Below are 14,114 nucleotides of genomic sequence, written 5' to 3' on the forward strand. Positions count from 1 at the left end.
TCCCCCCCCCCCCATCTCCCTTTGTGTAGCCCTCAGGGACTTAAGTAGCCTGTTACCTCTTTACAGCTTACTTCCCTGTCCTCCCACCTATGAACAAGCAACTAAATGCTTAATTGATGAGTCATTAGGCCACTCATTGTTTTCTTCTTTAGAGAGACCAGCCCTCTGTACTCCAGCCTGTGACCCCCTTCTATTCTTCTCCTGTCTCAATTATTAACACTGGAAATATTTTTTGTCCGTGAGTGTGAGGTGAAATCAATGTTTATTGACATTTACTGATAAAAAATTAAATCCTGCCAAGCCTAATCATAAATGAGCAGTTAACACTTGGAATGAAATACATTTCTCCCTTTGCATGTTATTTTAAGAAAAAAAGAATACAGAAGATTCAATATTGCAAATGTATTAGGGTGTGTGGGTGTAGGTGTGTTGCTGTTCAGGTGTCAAACAAGAATACAGAGCATATAGGGAGAGAATATTATGTGGATGTCACGCAGACATCCTAGAAAATTTAAGAGTTAGCAGCGGATATGGATTGCATTTCCTAGTAATCTCTGTGTTGTAATCAGTATGGTATTGCTTGTGAGTACTGCATTTACTGGATTTCAAGACAACTTCAACTGTAATTTTCCATATATAGAATCTAATTAGTGGAGGGTCATTTTAAATTCACAGTCCCACTGCTGTAGCAGGGAAAGCACTAGTGGGGGGTGAGAGGGCCAGACTGTTACCCCTTGCCCTTTTTGCCTGCCCCCCACGCATTGTACCCTGCTGCCTGCCTTCTGCTCCCCAGTGCCTGTGCCTGTCCTCTTACCACCTTTCCTCACTGCCATCTGTCCCCTTGGTGTCTGTGCTTGCCCCCTTGCCACATGCCCCTTGCCTGCCCTGTTTGACCCCTGCTGCCTGTTTCCCTTGCCTGTGCCTGTCCTCTACTCCCTGCCTTCCACCCCTTCTTCCCCCTGCTGCTTGCCCTTCTTCCTTGCCTCACTATGCCTGTGCCTGCCTCCCTATAGAATCCTAGAATCATAGAAAATTATGGTTGGAAGGAACCATAGGAGGTCATCTAGTCCAGCCTCCTGTTCAAAGCAGGACCATCCCCAACTAGATCATTTCTGCCAAGGCTTTGTCAAGCCAGGCCTTAAAACCCTCCATGAATGGAGATTCCAGAACCTCTCTAGGTAACCTGTTTCAGTGCTTTACTACCCTACTAATGAGACAGTTTTTTTCCCCTAATATCCAACCTAAACCTCCCTTGCTGCAACTTGAGACCATTGCTCCTTATTCTGTCACCACTGAGAAAAGTCCAGGTCCATCTTCTTTGGAATCACCCTTCAGGTAGTTAAAACCTACTATCAAATCCTCTGTCTTCTCTTCTCCAATCTAGATAAGCCCAGTTCCCTAGTGTCTCTCGTCATAAGTCATGTGCCTGAGCCCCTGAATCATTTTCATTGCTCTCCCCTGGACTGTCTCCAACTTGTCTGCAACTAGTGGAGGGGTCCAAAACTGGACATGGTATTCCAGATGTGGCCTTGACAGTGCAGTATAGAGCAGAATAATTACTTCCCTAGATCTGCTAGCAGTGCTCCTAATAATGCAGCCTAGTATGCTGTTAGCCTTCTTGGCAACAAGGGCGTGCTGTTGGCTTATATCCATCTTAGTGTCCACTGTAACCCCCAGGTCCTTTTTTAGAGAGCTGCTACTTAGCTAGTCAGTCCCCAGGCTGTAGCGCTGCATGGGATTCTTCCGTCCTAAGTGCAGGACTTTGCACTTGTCCTTGTTGAACCTCATGACATTTCTTTTGGCTCAATCCTCCAATTTGCCTGTGGCATGGAATCCTAGCCCTAGCCTCCAGTATATCTTCTAAACCCCCCAGCTTGGCGTTATCTGCAGACTTGCTTAGGGTGCAATCCATTGCATTTTTCAGATTGTTAATGAAGATATTGAACAAACTGGCCCCAGGACCAACCCCTGGGGCACTCCACTTGATACTGGCTGCCAGTTAGATATCGAACCATTGATTACTACCCACTGAGCCTGACAATCTAGCCAACTTTCTGTCCACTTTACAGTCCACTTATCCAACCCATACTTCCTCAGGTTGCTTGCAAGAATGCTGTGGGAGATGATATCACAAGCCTTGCTAGTCAAGGTATATTACATCTACTGCTTTCTTCACATCCACAGAACCAGTTATCTCATCTTAGAAGGCAATCAGGTTGAACAGGCATGACTTGCCCCTGGTGAATCCATGCTGACCGTTCCTTATCACCTTCTTTTCCAAGCGCCTAGAAATGGATTCCTCGAGGAACTACTCCATATTTTTTCCAGGGACTGAGGTCAGGTTGGCTGGCCTGTAGTTCCTTGGATCTTGCTTCCCTTTCTTAAGTTTGGGCACAATGTTTGGCCTTTTCCAACCATTCAGGACCACTCCTGATTGCCATGAGTTTTCAAACAGGATGGCCAGTGCCTCTGGAATCACATTAGCCAACTCCCTCAGCACCCCTGAATGCATCGCATACAGCCCCATGGACTTGTACACGTCCAGGTTTTCTAAGTAATCACTAACCTGTACTTTCAGCACTGAGGGATGCTCACCTTCTCCCTAAATTGTGCTGCCTGGTGCAGTAGTCTGGGAGCTGACCTTGTCTGTGAAGACCAATGTAAAAGGCATTGATTTCTTCCACCCTTCTCCTCATCATCTGTCACTAAGTTGCCTCCCCATTCAATAAAGGATCCACACTTTCTCTGATCTTCCTTTTGTTGCTAACATACTTGTAGAAACTCTTCTTGTTACCTTGTACTTCATGTCTCTTGCTAGCTGCATCTCCAGTTGTGCTTTGGCCTTCCCAACTTCATTCCTGCATGCCCGAGCACTATTCTTATACTCCTCCCAAGTTGTTTGTCCAAGCTTCCCCTGCCTTTTGGTCTTCCCATTCCCTGTAACTGCCCACCCTGCTGCTGCTTTCTGCTACTCTGCTCTGCTCGGCTCCATTTTTGGGGCAGGCAGTGGTTGACAGCCCTGGCCTGAGCCCAGCCCTATTCTTCCAGGCAGATAGAGTGGCAGCAGCCCTGGGCCAGACCAGGTCAAGTCTGGAAGGGCTGGAGCTGAAGCAGAAGATAGGTTGAGGAGTCAGGCACTGGTAGCGGGGCAAGCTGTGTGATCTCCCCTGAATTTGCACAAGTAGGTCTCCCCCATGCTTCCCTGGCAGTAAGCCTCCTCCCCTGTCGTAGGAGTTACTCTAGTCCAATGCAGGCAGCAGTTTAGCTCTGGCTTCTGCTCTGAGTCTGGGGCCAAAGCCAGAGCTAAGTTACCACCTGCCCCAGGCAGGTACTCAAATCTCAGATGAGACTTCCCCCCCCGCCCATGTTGTCTGAGGTGAAAAACCTTACATTGGATTTGAGTAAATAGGGTATTTTTGGTCCTAAAAGAACCAATGTTTGATCTTCAGCTCTTCAGCCCTTACTTCTATGAGTAATTCTTAGTCATGTAAGAGTGTCCTGCTGTCTTCCAAGAAATCTCGAGGACGGTAAGGACAGCAAGATCAGGGGTGAGTATGATTAAGTACAGGAAAGCAGTCTCCATTTTCTTTATTTAGGTTTGTGACATAAAGTAACCTATGTAACAGTGTAGACATATCCTTTGATTCTATGGGTGACTTCAAGGCCATACCTGCCAACTGTTTTCAGTGAAAATCCCTAAGCGTGACACATGCCTAGAGTCTGGCCTGGCCTCAGAGACTGTATTGAACTTAAGAATCTGAGGTTTAGCTCTTCCTAGCCTACTCTACCAATAAAGACTCTATCAGTGTCTTTAGTGCAGGGGTGGGTAAAATGGTGGATCTGGATGGCAGCTGGACTCCATTTCCCAGCAACCCCTGCCTGCGTTGTTGTGTTTGGTTTCCATGGAGACCCCAGCAGCGGTGCGGCACGACAGTGCAGGGCTAGGGTTTACATGGAGACTGGCCCCAGCAGCGTTGGCAGGGTGCGTGGCTGGGCGGGGAGTTGGTTCGGGGCTGGAGCTGGGATCTTGCAGCAGTGCCAGCATGGTCCAGAGCTGGGGCAGAGTCAGTTGCCTGCATGCCCCTACCCAGGGTGTGCAGAGCTCACCAAGGTGCTGAAGGTTGAGAACAGAGAAAGTCTGCCCGCAAGTCCAACACTTTCCTGTTCCTGACTTTCAGACTTCTGCACCCCGCTTCCTCAACTATCCATAATTAAAGCCATACAAAGCAGGAGAGATAAGTAGTAGGTAGAGTAATTCCTAGAAGGGCTCTCCTAGAATGGATTCATGCTGTGCCGAATCCACGTGGATGGGGAGGCAGGGAGCCTAGTTGAAGGTGAACCTTGTGGTTTACACTAAATAGTGGTGTGGAGGTAGCCTTACTTTAACAAACCGAAGATAAGTCAGACTAAACGAAGCTCAAACCAGATCTCTTTATTGTTAAACTTGGAATACATTCGTGCAATCAGTTACAGAAACAGAGGATGTATACAATACAAAACTCTGAAATAGTCAGGAATAATGGAGATATTGCTGCTGCTGATTCTTGCAGACACTTTTCAGCAGCAACTTATTTAGTGTCGGTCTAGGTAGAGTTCTTATAAGGAGCTGTTTTCTACTACCCTTATGGATACTTTGAGAATAATAATACTCCACTCTCAAGGCCTTTGTGGCTTTGACGGCAAGACCCAATATGAATGGGAGGCAGAAACTTAATGGTTGGTCCATTGCATTTGCACCTATTCAGTGTTTATGGAATTCCTTCTTACAGTGGGAAAGATGAGATTGGGAGAGAAGGAGGAAATGGAGCCTTATTGCCAATACAAGAAGGCTGAGTTCAGTTTTTTCATAGGGTTAATGCTTTCCAAATTAGGAGGGGCACAAGATTGAAAGTGAAAGGTATGCTCCTTGGCTGTGCAGGGGAATGTTAGAGTGGTCCTAATGCAGAATCTCATTAAAGCAACTGTCAGGATTCCTCTATTTTCCCATCACCTCCTCTATTCTGTAAGAGGCAACTGTCGTTTTGAGTGAGTGTACTGCCAAAGAGGCATTTACAAATAAATGAAAAATGTCACAATTGATTTTGTTCCTTCTAGAGGACTGTGTGTCAGCTTTGTCACAAACTGTCTTTGTTACTCTCTGTTTCAGATTTCTCAGCTGGACATTGGAAATAGCTTTTGATGGTCCTGGGCTTCTTTCATTTGACCCAGGGTAAGCCCTCAGACTGTGACCTTTTTATTAATATTTGTGCACCAGTTTGAGCTGTCGGTGGAAAGTCTTTTCATCTGCTGTGAGTGCACAAAAGACAGTATTACCAACATGTGCATACTGAAGCTGTAGGAAATGAGCCTCATTTGTAAGTGCTACCAGCACAATAGTTCTATTTCATAGCTTCTTGCCTGAGAAAATATTTATGCGTGATGATAATTATATAGAAGACTTTGCAAACAGTAGTACTATCCATATAAAAATCATATGTCTATACTTTTTCTTTGTTACCATGCAATTTGGCTATATTCCTAAACTGTTGATACTCTTTTCCTCAAATGATATATTCCAGAATGGGCAGGATTCTCTGTGTGTGTGTGTGTTTAAACCTGTTCTCTAGCTAAAAAAGTAATATGATGGTGCATTATCAATAAAGCCTTTTACAGAAAAAGTATAAGATAATGCATTTTGAAAGAATATTTGAAACCATGTCAAGGAACATCTAAGCTGTCATTACTTTTGATGCAGGAATGTGTCTAGATAGTTACTTTCCTTTTTGTGCTTTACATTTTGCAAAAATAGTAAAAAACAAAAAAAAAACGTTTTGCTTTAACTGTTATATAAGAAGAATTTCATTTGCATTTGTGGAATATCAGATAGTTATTTCTGTAGCAGCTGATAGCCATATAATGGTGTCTATAAATTTCATCTTAAGAGGATGAAGTGTATTTTCTTGCTTTTGTGTTATTCTGGGAGTCAAGGCTAAGTGAAATTGTGTACATTAGCTACAGGTTGTAACCTGCAAACAAAAGTATCAAGAAAAGAGCTTATTTATTATTGTGTTTCAAGTAGTAAGTTCATACTCAACATTAAGAGCTCTTACAAGTGATTTCTGTGGATAAATCTAAAGTATCTATTTGGAAAGGTTACTTCTAACATAGTATGTGCATATGTGTGAGATCTATCATCGTCATCAAATATGTATGTTAAAAAGAGACATCTGTCTGTCCATCTCCCCTTTTCTAGCAGACTTTAAAAAATATGGCATTAAGAGGAAAATAAATATAGTAAAAAAAAAACCAACCTGTGTTACTAATAGCATGGTAGATTGTTTAAAAACAATGGCAGAAAATTAGATTATATACATCAAAAACAACAATGGGCAATTGGATTGCCCAAGGAAACAGGATCTTCCCTCCTGAAGTGGTAAACACCATACCTGCTAATGAGTTTTTGTTTCCTGTACATCATAACTTTGGACAATGAACACCGTCTGTTTAGTTTCACTTTTGTTTATACAAGCAGAGAAATTACATATTAATATGTAGATAACTTGATATATTTGTGCATTTACCCTGGAGAAAAACTCAGCCTTTCCTACACAATTATAATTAGATACTGATGTGTCACTTTTGCAGCTCAATCTGTTTTCCAGTTCTCTCACTGTGATGTAGGATGGCCACCCATCCCTAATTGGGTGGGGCAGTCCTAGAATGGGAATATCAGGTCCCAGTCCCGGGCTGCATGACTACAGGACAGCATTTGTCCTGGGTTTGCAGTATCCTGTAGGGATCCGGCTTGGGAAGCAGCGGGCTTCCCCTTGTAGGCTGCTTGGGGCTGCTGGGAGCGGGACATGCTGGGTGTCAAGTGTATGTGCATGCCTTCACACATGTACGTGGCTAGGAATATAGTCTGGCAGTGTGGAGAGAAAGTCCCTACCGGTAAGTCTATGAATCAAGGGGGATAGGAGAGTGAAGATTGAGGCCTCCACAGTGAGGGAGGGAGTGCAGCAGGGGCTGGGGGCAGTGCCCAACCAGGGCGGCACATAGGGTTCGGGGCCGGGGTGGGGAACAGAATGGAGCCACAGGCAGTGTGTCTGTGGGATGGGGGCTGGTAGCTCCCTGCCACTGGCTACACTCCTGGGGGTGCGGCATAGGTAGGTATGCGCCCTATAGATTTGTGCATGGTGGAGGGGCAGATGCGGGCTGCCCACTGAAGCCTTGGCACTCCCTGCCATGCTGTCCCCCAGGAGCACAGCACTGGCCATGCCACCGTGGTGAGGCGCCCCTTGCCCACCTACAGCTTCTGGACCCCCCACTGCTTCTGGGCGGGCAGGGGGCATGCGGCCAGTGTGGGGTTCTGGGGGAAAGGAAGCAGGGCAGGAAGCCCTGAGCCCTCAGTGGGCAGCCCGCATCCACCCTGACTTGGCTTGGCTCTACTCTGGCCGTGCCATCAGCAGAGGGGATGGGGGAGAGAAGAGGTGGAAATGTGTCCTGCCTTTCCATTTTAAAAAGATGGTCACGTTACCATGGTGTTATATTTGAATTCCCACAAAAGGCATGTTTATTGTCAAAAAGGGAGTTTTGGATTGATTTGAATTAAGTACCTAAAAATCCTAGAAAAAAGATATACTTTTAGAGTGTTTTTGACCCCTATGTGGAGTTTGTGATTTTATTGCAAACATTACATTATTCTTCTGATAAATATTTCTTGAAACTGTTCTTTTAGACAGACATGCTGGATTGAGTGTTCCATGCAAGTCTTTGGACTGACTTTTCCCTTTCTCGACAGAGGAATCGCATAATCTGACCTAGTGGATTACCTAACATAATTTTTTTCCCTTTTAAATTGTAAGAAAATCTGAAGTATGAGGCATGAATAAAGTCAGAGAAGATGTCTTACAATGCAAAGCTTGATGAAATATTAATGTAATCAACCACTGTAAAGGTTGATAAACTGATATGATGATCAGTGTGTAAAGAAGTAGAAATAAAAAAATTAAAAAAAAATGAAAATACTATAATGTAGTGGGGGGGCCAAACTTTTTTTGGCAGGAATCCACGTATTTGCTCTATACTCTCTCCTATCTCTGCCCCTTACCCAATCTGGTCCACTCAGATTTTTGCTCTGCCCTGTGTTTCCTGACCAAGCTGCTGTTCTGTTTTTTTGTTTGTTTGTTTGTTTTTTTGGTACTTCCTACCCTGTGCTCTTCTTTCTGCTGACTACCCTATCTGCCACTGGCGTATCCCCTCCCCAGTCCGCCATGTGCCACACACAGAGGCTGCCCATGCCACTTTGTCGCACCCATGCCACTGGTTGGCCACCCCTACTGTAATGTACAATGTAGTCCACTGCAAAACTGAGAAAACGTCGACTTTTAGCATTTCAGTAAATGGATTTGATGTAAATAGAAATGGAACTATGCATAAAATATGAACAAATATTGCTCCAAGGAATCTAGGCAATTCTTCTATAGTGTCTTGAGTAGTACCACGACATTGCAAAATATGATTTGGCACATTTGCAGCAGCTCAAAGTTTGATCTGTGAATTTCCTAACAAAATAATATTTAGCTTCACAATGTTATCTTGATTTACACTGCAATTGAATTGTCCCAGCTAGTCAGAATGAAGGGAGAAAGCTGTGTGTATTCTGATTTCATATTTCCATGTATGAAGGAGGGCTGGAGAGTGCAGTGTCTGGCCTATGGCCTAATGATAAGAGAGCTGTGCTGGGAAGCAGGAAATAGTGGTTCAAACAGGGTATTTTTTATCTGGGACCTAGAGCCTGGCTCACCTCCTGCTTGGGCTGGTACCCTAGCACTAGGCTGTTGAGTTAAAAGGCTGCAGGACTTGCCTCTTCTGTTTTACTTCTGGTAAGGACACCTACAGTGAGCTCATGTTTTGCATTAAGTAAAAGTATAATCTAAACTAGCCATAAAACTCTGCAGTTCTGTGACCACGTAAGTGCCACTTGGCCATGTGAGGGAGAGAAATAAATTTTAGTCCCAACAGTGCTGTGACTCCAGGAAACATGCCTGCCATGATTCTTTAGTTTGGCATCTTTCATTAGAATCTCCATGTTGTTTGCCATCATGGAAATATGTTTTCTCAGCTGGTCTGTGAACAAAGGAAAAAAATCCAAAGTGCAATAAAAATAGGCCTGTCCAGGCTTTGAAAGGGGAATTCTTTAAGTAACAGAGTTAAACTCTATGATTTATCTTGTTTGCTTTTATTCCTCCTTCCAGTTCTAAGTCAGCAGGGTATTTTTTTTCTGTTAGGATTCTAAGAACGGATGTCATTTCTCTTCTCATGAGGGTCCCAACCTATTTATTTCAATTCACTGAGGTGCAATATAAGCAGAAAAAAAATACAGCTGTTTTTGGGAGAAGCAGTTGCTTCAGTAGGAAAGGGAAGATGAGGAAAAGGGGTCACAAGAATTAAATTTTATTTTCAGTGCTATTGATGGCTCTTTTTATGAGTTTTCCTCCTAATTCTTTCAGTATTTTATTGCAATTTTTATATTAATGAGAACTTCAAAATTCTCTCTGGTTCAGATGTGGACAGAGTCTGACCTCATTAATCATAGTGAATATACCTTATTCCCATGAACACGCTTTGACTTCCACAGAGTTACTCATTGAATGTGGCATTGTTCAACTTGATTAAAGCAATCAGAATCTGGCCTTTATTTTAACCATGCTCTAGTCTAAGGGGATTTCTTGGCTTTCATATTATTTTAAATAATTCAGTATTCTTATGTCACATTTTAGCCTGAAATGTATAAATTAAAGTGAGGTAGTGAGCTGTGTTAGTCTGAAGACAGGTAGAAGGCAGGGTAAATTAAAGTGACCATTCAATCCCAGATTTTCAAGGACAGTTCTAAGTTTTGGATCTAGATCCCCATAGAGTCCCTGAAATGCTGCTTTTGTCGCAAATTTGGAAGGTTTCTTCCTCAGTTAGTCCCCAGTTGGGAAGATTTTTTCCTACATCTACATACCACTGTCCCTGCTGTGTCTTCTGAGAGCCAGAGTTCATCAGCTCATCCACAGCACCTCCTTAAGGAAGCTATGTTAACTGGTAACAGAAGTGGTTTATAGGCTATTACTAATTATGGAGGTTTGGCAGTAATACTCAACTGGGGTGCTGGGGTATCCTGGGATACCACAAGATCCTTTGAAGGGTGCCTGCAGGAAGCATAAGGATGAGCAAGGTGTGAGGAGAGGAGCAGACAAAGGCAGGCTCAGGCTTCAAATGTGAGGAGATGAGCAGATAAGGGCAGGCTCACCCCCCTCCCTGCCTAGTTGCTCCCCCACCCCCACTATCTATGCCTCTGCAAATAAGGTTGGCCCAGTAATAAAATAGTAAAATAAAATAGTTTTTGAAATGGGGTGCCACTCAATTCATAAAAGTTTTATGGGGGTTGCCTCGAGTCTGATGAGGGATTTCTTGAGTCTAAGAAGGCTGAGAACCACTGGTTTTTGGAGTGTGTCCCAGTTTTTACTACTCAAAAGGTGGTCACTTTATAATAATCTGACAGGAAATAGAAACAGAGGTCACACATAACACATACTTAGCAAATTTAACAAACAATTTGCAGTTCTTTATTTTGTTGTTGCATGGGTGTGTCTACACATGCTTTTATGTGCGCCTAAACTTAGTGCGCATTAGCCTAATGTTTAGACATGGGTCCACACGTGCACGTGCTTAATACTCATTAACACAGATGTGCGGACTGACTTGGGACTAAAGTTAGTCCTAAGTCAATGGACACACAACCACATTAATGTATATTAGGGTGTTTACACGTTCACTATTGTGATTTAACTGTTCGCGTATAAATTTGATACCCGCTTCATGGAGGTATTCAAATTTAGGTTCAAATAGCCCTAAATTGCCATTTTTAATGTGCATTAAGGGCATGCATATGTAGACATGCACCCTTAATGCACCTTAAATTGGGCTAATGCTCATTGAGTGTGCATGTGTAGACTCCCCCATGAGTTGAATTCAGGTAATTGGTTGTTCAAAGAGGAATTAACCAAGTAAAACACATCTTATTCATTCTTCAGTATGACATGGTGGTCAAATTTGAGCCACTTGATTGTACTGTGGTTGTGAGCGGGATGGACAAAATTGCAAATCACTTGCTTAGTTGGTAACCGTCTCATTTTTGACTTCAGCCATTATACATGTAATGATATTCAGACAGATTAGGCATCAAAAATGAAGCAAAACAAAACAGTGAAATAGCTTAATAGGGAAACCTTTTAACTTTTTTTTTAATTTTAAATTTAAAGGGCTAGGAAGGGAAATCTTGTCATAAAGATCCTTATGGTCTAAGACAGGCTCTGACTTAATAAGGTCAAAATAAATAGTGACTTAAATTGGTTACAGCAGGATTTACAATAGTTAAAAGGGGCTGGAGGGAATGATCTGTGATCATTGTATTACACTGATGGTCCAGTTAGCAGGAGGCTCTAGGGAGGTGTCATTAGAAGCATTAGCACTGCCTGAAATATTTTTTTCTCCTTGCACACATGGCATTTCACTTAATCAACAATAGTGATTATTGCTACAAGTTTACATTATTTTGATTTCTTCCTTTGCATTCATACAGCGTATTTGAACAACCTCCTTCTCAGGATGCATTCTTGATAAATTGTATACATAGGATGTTTGTGTCACTCTGTGATCTTTATCGCATCTCCTCCCATCCTCTTAGTCCTCGTTATGTTTGGTTATTGCATACTTGTGGTTCAGGAATTGTGTCCATTTAACACAATGGACACCAGTAAGTGATCCACATTCTTGTAATGCAAATAGCTGGGATAGAATTTTCAAGAGTCCAAAGGTATTATATATTCAAATCCCATTATTTTTTGTCACTTAGATGTGGGTTCCTAATTACATTAAGACATCGCTCAGTCATAACTAGAATCAAAATAATTAGCTGGGTTTAATTAACTCTTTTACTTGTCTCTATTCAAGTACATGGAGACATTTTTCATACTGGAATAAGGACGTCCTATTTAGAGAGACATTGTTCTGTTAAATGGGGAGTTATTTTGAATTGGGGAGCATCTGTTTCAAAACAGGAATGCCCTCATACCTACTTGAGCAGCAATGGTGAAAAGCACAAATTGTTGTTCTGGTTCTATTTACTAGATAGGTCATTAGGCTTTTTTGAACATCCCACCCATAAATAATCACTGATCACCATTCTTTTCCCCCTTTATCCTTAGGCTGCAAAAACAGGGTGTGAAAACTTACCACCTTTGAAGTCAATGGCAAAATTTCAGGTGTCTTGAGGGGAGCCAGAATTTCAACCAAGGCCCTTAATGCCACTGCAAATAGTATCTAAATATATCTTTAAGTTAAAACCTTTTTAATGTATTTGCTTATTGTGCCTGGTTATTTTTTGGGAATGATTCAGATTAAAGTTCTTTAATTTAGTATATAACTGTAATTAAGATTTTTACCCTATGTAAAAACTTGAAGTGCAGAAGGCAAAGGAAGACTGTAGTGGCATAATGTCTCATATGAAAATGTTACATCAGGCAAGCAACATTTTGCAAACATAAATGTGCTGATGTTTTAGAGTTGTATCTTTCTCTTTCTGTAGGGCATCATAAGTAATTAAAGAGGACCATAACATAATCCTTTAGTATTGCATATTAATTCCAAAGAGGGATGAATTAATCTTTTCTGACTGCATAGTAATTTACAGCTCACCATGGTAATACTGTTGGGCTATAAAATAATCCTGTAGAACAACGTATAGGTTTTCTAGATGGCATATTTATGTAATAAAACTCCTACAGGGCTGCATAGTCTCTCAGTGATGATTTCAGTTGAAGCAAACTGGAAGTGAAAGTATTTGTCTTAGCATTTAAAATTGACGAAGAATGTGGTGTACTTTTGCCTTGAAGGAAATACAAAAAAAATACACTTGCGCTCAGTGAAGATTGAAGACTTCTGGCGAGTCTGTGCCAAAACTAAAGTATATTTTTCATTACAGATGGCTGTGAGTTGTGGCAGCCACTGTAAGCTAGTATAACTATAGAGCTGCACAAAAAAACCTATCAATTAATAATCATCATCATCATCACTAAGAGTAACAAAATCCAGAAATCCATTTCTGAATGTTGTATTTCCAGAGTAAGGTGGAAATCTAAACATGGTTAGCTTGTCAAAATGGTGTAAGGAGGACTTGTTTTTATCCCGTTAATAAAATGCCACTGGTAAAGGACTTGGAGTGCAGATGTGTGCTATGAGGGAGGGAGAGGCTTTAATCATGTTTTGGGGAAGGGAATAGGGTTCGTTTTTCTCTTTCTTCCACCTCAGCCACATTTACCAGTTTTTGGCTTAGAATTTAAAAAATGTCACATGAAGTAACACTGCGGTAGCCAATTTCCCTGTGGACTCACCAGTCGCAGGTCTGTCTAGAACCAAAATGACTTTTGGCTTTGTGGCAGATGGCTTTGTGTGGGAATCCTCTTGTAAATCTTCTCAGGTGACAGCTGTAGTTGAAGCCCATGAAATTGCCAGCAACATTTTTATTTCTCTTCCCACACACACTTTTCCAGGAAATGTGCTATGGGATCTTAGTGAAGGGACAAATCTGTTGCTTGGTTTTTCAACAGAACAGAAGCATGGCACTTCTACTCTGTTCTAGGGCAGGATTTACGTGTGTGTGTGTGTGTGTGTATGTAAATCTAGTGGATATACAAATCCACTGATTGCAGTAGGAGTTAAACACATTCAAGGGTTGGAGGACTCAGTTTATAAATCTCAACCTTTCCTTTGGAACTGGTAAATTCCTTTATGAATAACATGACTGGGCAGTGATATTTAGCATATTTTTTCTCAAAAGTCCTTGCTGATTTGTATTTCTATTAATCTGGTAGGCATGGCTGATTTGAATTAGCAGTTAGAGCCCAATTTTTATATGTAATGTGACATAATATATTGTGTATGCATATAGTTTCATAGTTAGTTTCATAGTTTCATAGTTAGTAGGGTCAGAAGGGACCTGAGCAGATCAAGTCTGACCCCCTGCCATGGCAGGAAAGAGTACTGGGGTCAAATGACCCCAGCACGGTGTTCATCTAACCTCCTCTTAAAAA

At 42.1% G+C, this 14,114-nt stretch overlaps 2 long non-coding RNA genes across 2 annotated transcripts in view; one reads left to right on the forward strand and one right to left on the reverse strand.

Moving 5' to 3' along the window:
• LOC109287995 overlaps positions 1-2,675 on the reverse strand; it is a 5,537-nt gene extending 2,862 nt beyond the window's left edge. Inside the window, exons 1-2 of the long non-coding RNA XR_002095040.1 lie at positions 2,563-2,675; positions 494-502 (exon numbers count right to left, since the gene is read on the reverse strand). This is a non-coding gene — a long non-coding RNA (uncharacterized LOC109287995). The remainder of the gene's footprint in view (positions 1-493; positions 503-2,562) is intronic.
• Positions 1-14,114, forward strand: part of LOC109287996 — a 210,531-nt gene that overhangs the window by 36,607 nt on the left and 159,810 nt on the right. The window contains exon 2 of the long non-coding RNA XR_002095041.1: positions 5,147-5,209. This is a non-coding gene — a long non-coding RNA (uncharacterized LOC109287996). The remainder of the gene's footprint in view (positions 1-5,146; positions 5,210-14,114) is intronic.

This window comes from Gavialis gangeticus, unplaced genomic scaffold, assembly GCF_001723915.1.
Source record: "Gavialis gangeticus isolate Ggan-Ray unplaced genomic scaffold, GavGan_comp1, whole genome shotgun sequence".
Taxonomy (NCBI): domain Eukaryota; kingdom Metazoa; phylum Chordata; order Crocodylia; family Gavialidae; genus Gavialis; species Gavialis gangeticus.